The sequence below is a fragment of the Glycine soja genome, chromosome 20 (assembly GCF_004193775.1).
Source record: "Glycine soja cultivar W05 chromosome 20, ASM419377v2, whole genome shotgun sequence".
Taxonomy (NCBI): domain Eukaryota; kingdom Viridiplantae; phylum Streptophyta; class Magnoliopsida; order Fabales; family Fabaceae; genus Glycine; species Glycine soja.
Genome location: NC_041021.1, coordinates 19,594,840 through 19,604,250, shown reverse-complemented (window position 1 = coordinate 19,604,250; position 9,411 = coordinate 19,594,840). Strand labels below are relative to the sequence as shown.

Below are 9,411 nucleotides of genomic sequence, written 5' to 3'. Positions count from 1 at the left end.
TTTTCTTTTTCTTTCTTTCTTACTTTTCTTTTCTTTAATTATTTTTTTTATAATTTCTTTTCTATTCCTTAAATTCAAATTTTATATGGATAAAAATATATCGTTAAAGGATCTAATAAAGATAATCATTCAAAAAAAATGGTTCATAATTGATTGAAATGCGTAAATTGTGAAATCTTGTGAAATGATATTTTATTTTGTACTAGTAGTTATTTGTGAAATGATATTTGATGTTTTTAAAAATTTCTAACTTGATTTTTGTAACGGTAAATGGATTCCTCTTACTGCGTGTTGCATATTTGTTGAATGTACTTTTTTATATGAATAAAAAATGTTTTAATATTTTGTGCATGCAACTGTGATTGGTTTAGTCTTTTTAGTAATAAATAAATGAATATAAATATATAAAAATAAAGCAATGAAATATGTATTAATTTGTTAATTTTGAAATAGGATATTGCCATAATGGTTTAGTCTTTGTCAAGATTTTCAGATTTGGATTATGACTATTTATTATGTACAAGCACATCCATGAACTTTTACATATGCATTTACATGAGCACGTTATGCATGGATTACACGATAACTTCACAATATGGACCTAAATGAGTTTTTAAATCATTATCTGTACAATATGGAAAATTTTCATGGATGTATATATACATGTAACAAGGTCAGATCCTTGGCAGTGATGACATTTTCACTGTATGCAATAATAGCCATTCACAACATTTAATTTATTTCTATCGGAAACCGCATAATAAAGTTGAGTTTGATAATCACGATGAATGAGAGATGGGTTGAATTTATCCTCTCATGTTAAATTTCATGGAAAGAATCTCATTCCCATGTTAACACTAAAATGCCCATCAGGGTTTAATAAGACAAATAAAAAACATCAAGTGGTTAAATTAATGTATAAGCATCATGTCTTGTAATGGCGGCGAATTCAAATATTGGATTTTCTTTAGTGGTATATAACATATTTGACTCACTTTAAATTTTTATTTTTTAAAAAAAAGTATTTTATTGACAAAAAAGATCTTTCGAGAATTCACAAACCAAAAACTATTATTTTCACAACGTTTAAAGCACCTCTTTATAAAAAAGATTTCCAAAAAGAAGCGTAATTCCTTAAAAAAGAAGCGTACACTCACTGACTCTCCCTCGTTGCCGCTCACTCACTCTCCCTCGCTCGCCGCTCACTCACTCTCCCTCGCTTCCAGGTACTATAATGTCATGGACTAGGGTTTAGTTTCCTTTTGTTATTGTAAACTTTTAGGTTAATAACTTGAAAGAATTTTTTAGGCCTCTTTTACTTGCAACCGCGATCTCATTGTTGCTGCAGTTTCAGCCGCGATCTCAGTCCCAGGAGTGTCACTGGTAATCATCTTAACACTTTTCTTTGTCTTTATATTGTTGTTGAGTCTCCTCTTCAAGGCACCCTATTATTTGAAGGGAGCTTCCTTGTATTAGCACCGTATTTCCTTGTACATTGTGCCTCATTGAACGTTGTGCCTCTAGGAAGATAAGGGACTTGGTCAGAGCCTCCTTGTAATTAAAATCACCCTTAACAAGCACATGCTCCAGATCACCCGCATTCATCATATCCATTGCCTTCATCTTTTGTTCTAAAACATGAGCTTTCTTGTTCATCATGTTTTGTGACTTTAAGTCCTCTTTTATACTGAGTTGTGAGCTCCCTTTGTTCTTCTTCTCTTGTGCTCTCTCCTCATGGATACTCTTTTGTGGACTTTGCTTGGCACAACACATGAAGCTTCTAGAACATGCAGCATCATCTTCCATTGCTGACATGGACATGTTGTAGTTACCATGCATCTTTATTCTGCCAAGGTCAGACTGCAGCATATCATAAAACTCACTGTAAAGTTGGTCGCTTGTGTGAGTTATTGCATTGCCAACTCTACAGAGGAATGGATTAAAGGAAAGAGTTCTGGGAAGCTTTTGGTACTCTCCAAAGAAGAAAGACCAGAAATTTCAGAAGCTTTTGGTCTTGCGAAAGGTTTCTCTTAGCAGCATTTGTGGTTCTACTGTGAAAGGGAGTGGCTTTGTCCAAGTGGCTCCATCTTCAAAGGGCAGTCATAGTTTTAGTCTGGTTTATTTAGTTCACAAATAAATACAAGTGTGGTTGGTAACTTGTTTATTTTGTTTACCAAAAAAGACAAACCAATGTGTTTCCTCTGGCTAGCTTTCAATTCTACCTTCTTGTCTACGGCAGCTCATGCTCTCTGTGCCTCTCTGCTCGTGACTATATTGTAAATTGTTAATATGAAAAATTTCAGGTCAGATAGCCAAAGAATTTTGAGGTCCTAGATTTTGCTTCTTTCATGGAAGGTTACTCCTCTTGGGTTAAGGCTAGATCCTTGGAATTAGTCTTGTTTTGACAAAGTGTTGTTGAAAAGTCCACCGGATTAAAATGGAAATCTAATAAGAGTGGGTGACTAAGTGTGGCTTTGGTATTGTGTTTAAACCCACGTTGTGGGTGACTAAGTGTGGCTTTGGAATTAGTCTTGTTCATGCACTGTTTATAGTAATCATGCACTGTTTATGCGTTGTGATGTTTATTAATATAATATTTTTTTGTGATTTAATGTCAGTAAGATCGATATGCGCTTTGGTATCTAAAGAAAAGGATAGATATGCGTTTATAACTTTTAGCTTTTGCATGGAGTTCTTATTGACTTAAACATCATAAATGTTTTTGTAGGTACTTACCATTGTTCGTGCAGTCTGATTTCGCTTAGTTCAAATGAATAAATCCAATTACTTTGTGTTTGGGTAAGTCACATCATAGTTTATTTATAAGAAATGTCGTCTACACGTGTGTTACTTTTCGTATATACTACTTATATACTATTTAATCATTACTCTATTTCTTTATCTTTGTGTCTCCAATACGAATACTACTAACGAGGAATACAAATTTGAGAAACATAAATATACATTTTTTTTACTTTATTAAGTTATATATATATATATATATATATATATATATATATATATATATATATATATATATATATTTAATTAAGTCCATTGATGGATAACTAGGGAATTTTCTTAGCATCATATGACTAAACTTCAGCTTATATTTTGATGGCCTTTACCTCTTAGCCTTAGTGTTTGGGGTATATATGATTTATATGATCACATCAATCTTATGATAAGATGGTTAAGCTAGTAGTGTGAGTGCATTTATTTTAAATATCCTTAAATTAGAGTCCGACTCTTTACTTTGAATGAAAAAAAAAAATCAAAGTCCCATAAACTACAATGATTGTTTCTATGATATGTATCATAATAATGATAACAATAATTATAGTAATTTGTTAAAATATACCAAAAGAATTGCAATTATTGCAAATATTGTACTAATCTATGGTTATTATTACCATTTAATTACCATCTTTACACCAATATTCGTGCAACTCTTTTTGGATTTTAGGATACGCGGTTTAGAAAATAAGAATGTGAAACGTAATGATGCAGATGGAAGAGAAGAAAGAAACAAAAGTTGTGCTCACAAGACCACTAACAATACAAAGGGATTCTGATTCAGACGCGTCTTATAAAGCCCCTAATTACTTTGATGTGACCCATAGCTAGTTGATGTTGATTACTCAGTAATGCTAGATGTGACCCATTAAGTTATAGGGATGTTGGTTCGATTTGGATATTCGTAAGTTACTCAGTATTATATAAATATAATTAAATATTAATTTAATTCTTAATGTTTGACTATTTATTATCTTAATTATTTATATTAAAATTTGTAAAATTTAAATAATATTATGGGTATAATTAATTTAATCATTTATATATATGTATTTAAAATATTTATAACATTAATCATCGAAGTAATAATAAAAAAATTAAATAAATATAAAATGTTATAAATATATATAGTTTATATCATAAAGAACTTTCAGTCCTATAAAATATATATTTTGGGATGTTACATATATATGATTGTGTTTACGTTTTAATCATCTAGATGTAACAATTATAAGGTTCACCTAAAAAATAAAAGCAATTGTAAGTAATTTGGTTTTTCTCATTGAGTGGTAATATATTACGTACTTACTATTATATTATAATTTGCTTGATAATTAAAACGTACACTCATCATTTTATGTTTATGGTGTGCGTGCGCACACTGAAATTATGGTGTATGAATTTCTCGTGCCCTTTTATTAATAAATATATTTGTTTAGCGATCGAAAAAAAAAATAGCAGTAGTAAAGTTCTGAAGCTTGTGATAACAATATCCACTCTTAAAAAGAAATTTAATCAATATATCACTGGGATTGATTTAGCGTATCTTGATAATGTTGGACAAGATTGAATCAATATGCTACTAAGGGGACTTATAATACACTTTACTTTTGCAAAAATACTAAGGAGAGAGGGTAATACAAAAATAGCAGATTATGATTTATTCTGAGCATTGACGGCATGCATTGCACAGGTAGTTGGAACTTGGAAGATGAGAAGAGTCGTGGGTAATTAAGATTGAAGACTAACAACTCAACTAAAGTTGACGGTACTTTTTTTGTTTTTATTATTCTGTTCTCACAAGCTGACAATAAAATTACTTGTTACTACCCATTAAAAAAATTATATTTATTAATTATTTAGTGAGATTCATATCTTATTATTTTATTAATTTTGTGAGATTCATCTTATAACTTAATAGTATTCTGAATTCCTACTATTACCCTTTTGTTATTTATGTTCCGATCGAGTGTACTACTATTATTGGATGAGTTTGGTTATATGAATAATGAAAATTGTGTCACACGGAGACAGAGCAGAGCAGTTTATATTTTCAATAAGGTTTAACTCGTTATAAAAAATTTGATTAAAAGAATGCTTTAAAAAAATATATAGGTTTTTAACACTTCTCGTTATAATTAAATTAAACTCATGTCATGTCATTTTCTAATGAGACATGCAATAACACGACTTGATTCAATGACAGGGATACTAGTGGATGGCACAACGTTTGAAGCCATAAAGAAAGTGGGGGACCCTGTGACTGGGCCTGTCCACAGTGCAGTTCTGTGATCTTCTGAGAGGTAATAGAAGTTGTGTGTGTGCGTGTGTGTATATATATATATATATATATATATATATATATATATATATATATATATATATATCCGAAAAGAGAAAGAAGTAAGACATTTTTTTGATATAATTTAGAATAAATTGTTCTCATATCTTCTGAGCGCTTGTTATACTTAATCTTACTCTTTTTTTATCATACACAAAATTGTCTTATGTAGGTGTTCATTCAGTTATTTCTTTGATTCTTGCTTTCATTTTGGACCGTGCTGCTCATCATCACAGGTACAAATGTTTGTTACCAATGAATATTTTTATTACGTGTTCACTGCCATTAATGACAATTGATATATGCTATACAAATTGTGTTCATGATGAGTGAACCTTAGATTCCCGTTTGAGATTGGATGCAATGATTCTTGCGGACAGTTTGCATTAATCATTGTATTCAATCTTGAATTGTCCATTTGGACAGTTTGGGGAGACTGATATTTTTATGGTAGATTCATGTGTTAAGGTTAAAATTATTTTGTTTAATTTGATGAAATTTTGGTAATGCATTTCTAGTTGTTCTCTGAGTGCATACTTGATTATCGGGAAATTAATTTCACCGATTTCATGTCGTGTACTTAGAGACCAATGCGAAATGCTGCCAAAATTTTGTCAAATTTAACAAAATAGAATTAACCCTGATGTATGAAGCTACCATAAAAGACGGTCTTGCCGAATGGGATAGGGCCACACCTTTAATAAAAAAGTGAGATTTTCATGCATCGAATAACTTTGAGAGTATGACCGAGTTATTACTTAGATGGATCGAAGTTGGATGAATGAAAGTCGCATCAGCCCAGAATATGAGGAAGGCGTCGAGCAATTCTTACAATTTGCTTCACAAAGAGGTCAACCGGATGAAGATGGAAAATATTATTGTCCTTGCATCAATTGTTTGAACGGAAGACGACAAATACTGGATGACATACGAGAGCATCTGTTGTGTGATGGAATTAAGAGAAATTATACGACGTGGATATGGCATGGTGAAATGACAGACATGCAGAGTGGGCAACAATCCGAACCGTTTGATGTAGAAATGGGAGATCACTTGGAGGATATGATTCGTGACCTTGGACAAGAGTCTTTCCAACAAGCGCATGCCCCTGTGTATGAAAGATTGCAGGGTGACTCAAAGAAGCCTTTGTATTCGGGGTGTAACAATTCCTTGACGCTATTGTCGGCGGTGTTAAGTCTGGTTAATGTCAAGGCCAGATATGGATGGAGTGACAAAAGCTTTACTTCATTGCTTCAAATAGTGCACGATCTGCTTCCACAGGATAACACATTGCCTAAAAGCTACTATCAGGCAAAGAAGATATTGTGTCCGATGGGTATGGAGTATCAGAAGATTCATGCTTACCCTAATGATTGCATACTGTACAGACATGAATTTGAAGAAATGTCGAAATGCCCTAGGTGTGGGGCGTCACGGTACAAGGTGAAGGATGATGAGGACTGCAGTTCTGATGAAAACTCAAAGAAGGGCCCTCCAGCGAAAGTGTTGTGGTATCTTCCCATCATTCCAAGGTTTAAGCGTTTATTTGCTAATGAAGACGATGCAAAAGATCTTACCTGGCATGCTAATGGGAGAAAATCTGATGGAATGGTCCGTCATCCAGCTGATTGCTCCCAGTGGAAGAAGATTGATAGTTTGTATCCGAATTTCGGCAAAGAATCAAGAAATCTTAGACTTGGACTAGCCAGTGATGGAATGAATCCATATGGCAATTTAAGCACTCAACACAGTTCATGGCCAGTTCTACTAGTAATTTACAATTTTCCGCCTTGGTTGTGCATGAAGCGAAAATACATGATGTTGTCTATGATGATATCGGGCCCAAGACAACCAGGAAATGACATTGATGTGTATCTAAGTCCGTTGATTGAAGACCTGAGAAAGTTGTGGGATGAAGGAGTTTTAGTGTTTGATGGGTTTCACAAGGAGACTTTTCAAATGTGTGCAATGCTTTTTTGTACCATTAATGACTTTCCAGCATACGGGAATCTCAGCGGTTACAGTGTTAAGGGTCATCATGCATGCCCCATCTGTGAAGAAGACACAAGGTACATACAACTGAAACATGGTAGAAAAAAAGTGTACACTAGACATCGCCGTTTTCTAAAAGCTCATCACCCTTACAGAAGATTGAAAAAAGCTTTTAATGGAAGTCAAGAGCACGAAATTGCGCGGACACCGTTAACTGGTGAGCAGGTCTTCCAGTGGGTTGAACACCTTAATACTGTATTTGGAAAGACCCAAAAGAAGGATAAAAGTAAGAGTTGCATATGGAAGAAGAGGTCCATTTTCTTTGATCTTCCGTACTGGTCTGATCTAGATGTTAGACATTGTATTGATGTTATGCATGTAGAGAAAAATATATGTGACAATGTCATTGGGACACTCCTTAACATTCAGGGCAAGACGAAAGATGGTCTAAATACCCGTCAAGATCTAGCTGACATGGGCATACGATCGCAGTTGCATCCAAGGTCTGATGGTAAAAAAATATACTTGCCTCCAGCTTGTCATACTTTATCTAGAAAGGAGAAGATCAGTTTGTGCCAGTGTCTACGCCGGGTTAAAGTCCCACAAGGATACTCTTCAAATATTAAGAGCCTTGTGCAGTTCAAGGAACTTAAGCTGGTGGGATTAAAGTCTCATGATTGTCACGTGTTGATGCAACAATTGTTAGCTGTGGCCATACGAGACATTTTGCCTAACAAAGTCAGGTTAGCCATAACTCGCCTGTGCTTTTTCTTCAATGCCATATGTAGCAAAGTCCTTGATCCGGTCAAGTTTGATGACCTGGAAAACGAGGCTGTAATTATACTGTGCCAGTTGGAGATGTATTTTCCTCCTGCTTTCTTTGACATCATGGTCCACTTAATTATTCACCTGGTCAGAGAAATCAAATGTTGTGGTCCTGTTTATCTGCGCTGGATGTACCCAGTTGAGCGCTACATGAAGATCTTAAAAGGGTATACCAAGAATCTACATCGTCCAGAAGCATCTATTGTTGAAAGGTACGTCGCAGAAGAAGCCGTTGAATTTTGTTCAGAGTACATTGAAAAGGCTAAACCTGTTGGCCTTCCTGAGTCTCGCCATGACGACAGAGTGGGCGGTAAGGGTTCAAGAGGACTACATGTTATCACTCCAAGTGTACAAGATTTGTTACAAGCTCACTTGTATGTGTTGAACAACAGTAATGAAGTTTTGCCATACATAGTTCAGCATGAACGTTTAGTCAAACAAAGTAATCCAAAAATGTCAAAGAACTGGGTCTTGAAAAATCATAACAAGACTTTCTCTGATTGGTTTAAAGATACAATCTTTGCTGACGAAAATGCTTCTGAAACATTAAGAAAGCTAGCTCATGGGCCTAAAAGAAATGTTATAACTTGGCAAGGATATGACATAAACAAGTATTCCTTTTACACAAAAGCACAAGACGACAAAAGTACAATGCAAAACAGCGGGGTCACCCTAAGGGCTGAATCTCAACACTTTGCAACTGTACATGATGACAATCCCTGTGTAGCTTCAATCCCTTACTTTGGCTTTATTGATGAAATATGGGAGCTTAACTATGTCAAATTTACTGTTTGTGTTTTCAAATGTAAGTGGGTTGACAGCAACACCGGTGTGCGGACTGATGATGTAGGATTTACGTTGGTAGATCTAAAGAAACTAGCTTACCATAATGACCCTTTCATCATGGCAGAACAAGCTAAGCAAGTATTTTATGTGCAAGACCCTTGTGATGAAAGGTGGTCTGTGGTTCTACACGGGAAAACAATTGGTGTTAATGTAGAAGATGATGATTCATACATGGACACTTATGTTAGTCCTTTGTCTACAAAAATGACTTCTAACAGCATCGGAGAAGAAGAAGCTGACGACGTTCATGCTAATCGTAATGATCATGATGAAGGAGAATTAATTAACATCGTCTAATGTAATTTTCTAATATAATATTTCATTTCGTTACATTCATTTACATAACTCATACAGTGTTTTTTTATAATATTAACTAACTCAACTTTTTCTCTTTAAAGGACCATGGCTACTCCACCTGCCTCGCCTCCTCCTCCTCTTCCTCCTCCTTCTGCAGACGCATCAGCGTCTCCATCTACGTTGAAGCGGACACGCAAGGCGACACGGCTACGATCATTGGCCACTAGACCACCTAGGGCAAAAAGACCTGTGGTCAACGTCGATCCTGCTACTGGCAAGGCCGACGGTCCCCACAAGAAGAAATTAAGAACATA

At 34.6% G+C, this 9,411-nt stretch overlaps 1 pseudogene; it reads right to left on the bottom strand.

The window, feature by feature from the left end:
* Positions 1-1,392: 1,392 nt before the first annotated feature.
* On the bottom strand, positions 1,393-2,117 carry LOC114401900 (annotated as a pseudogene).
* Between the last annotated feature and the right edge of the window lie 7,294 nt (positions 2,118-9,411).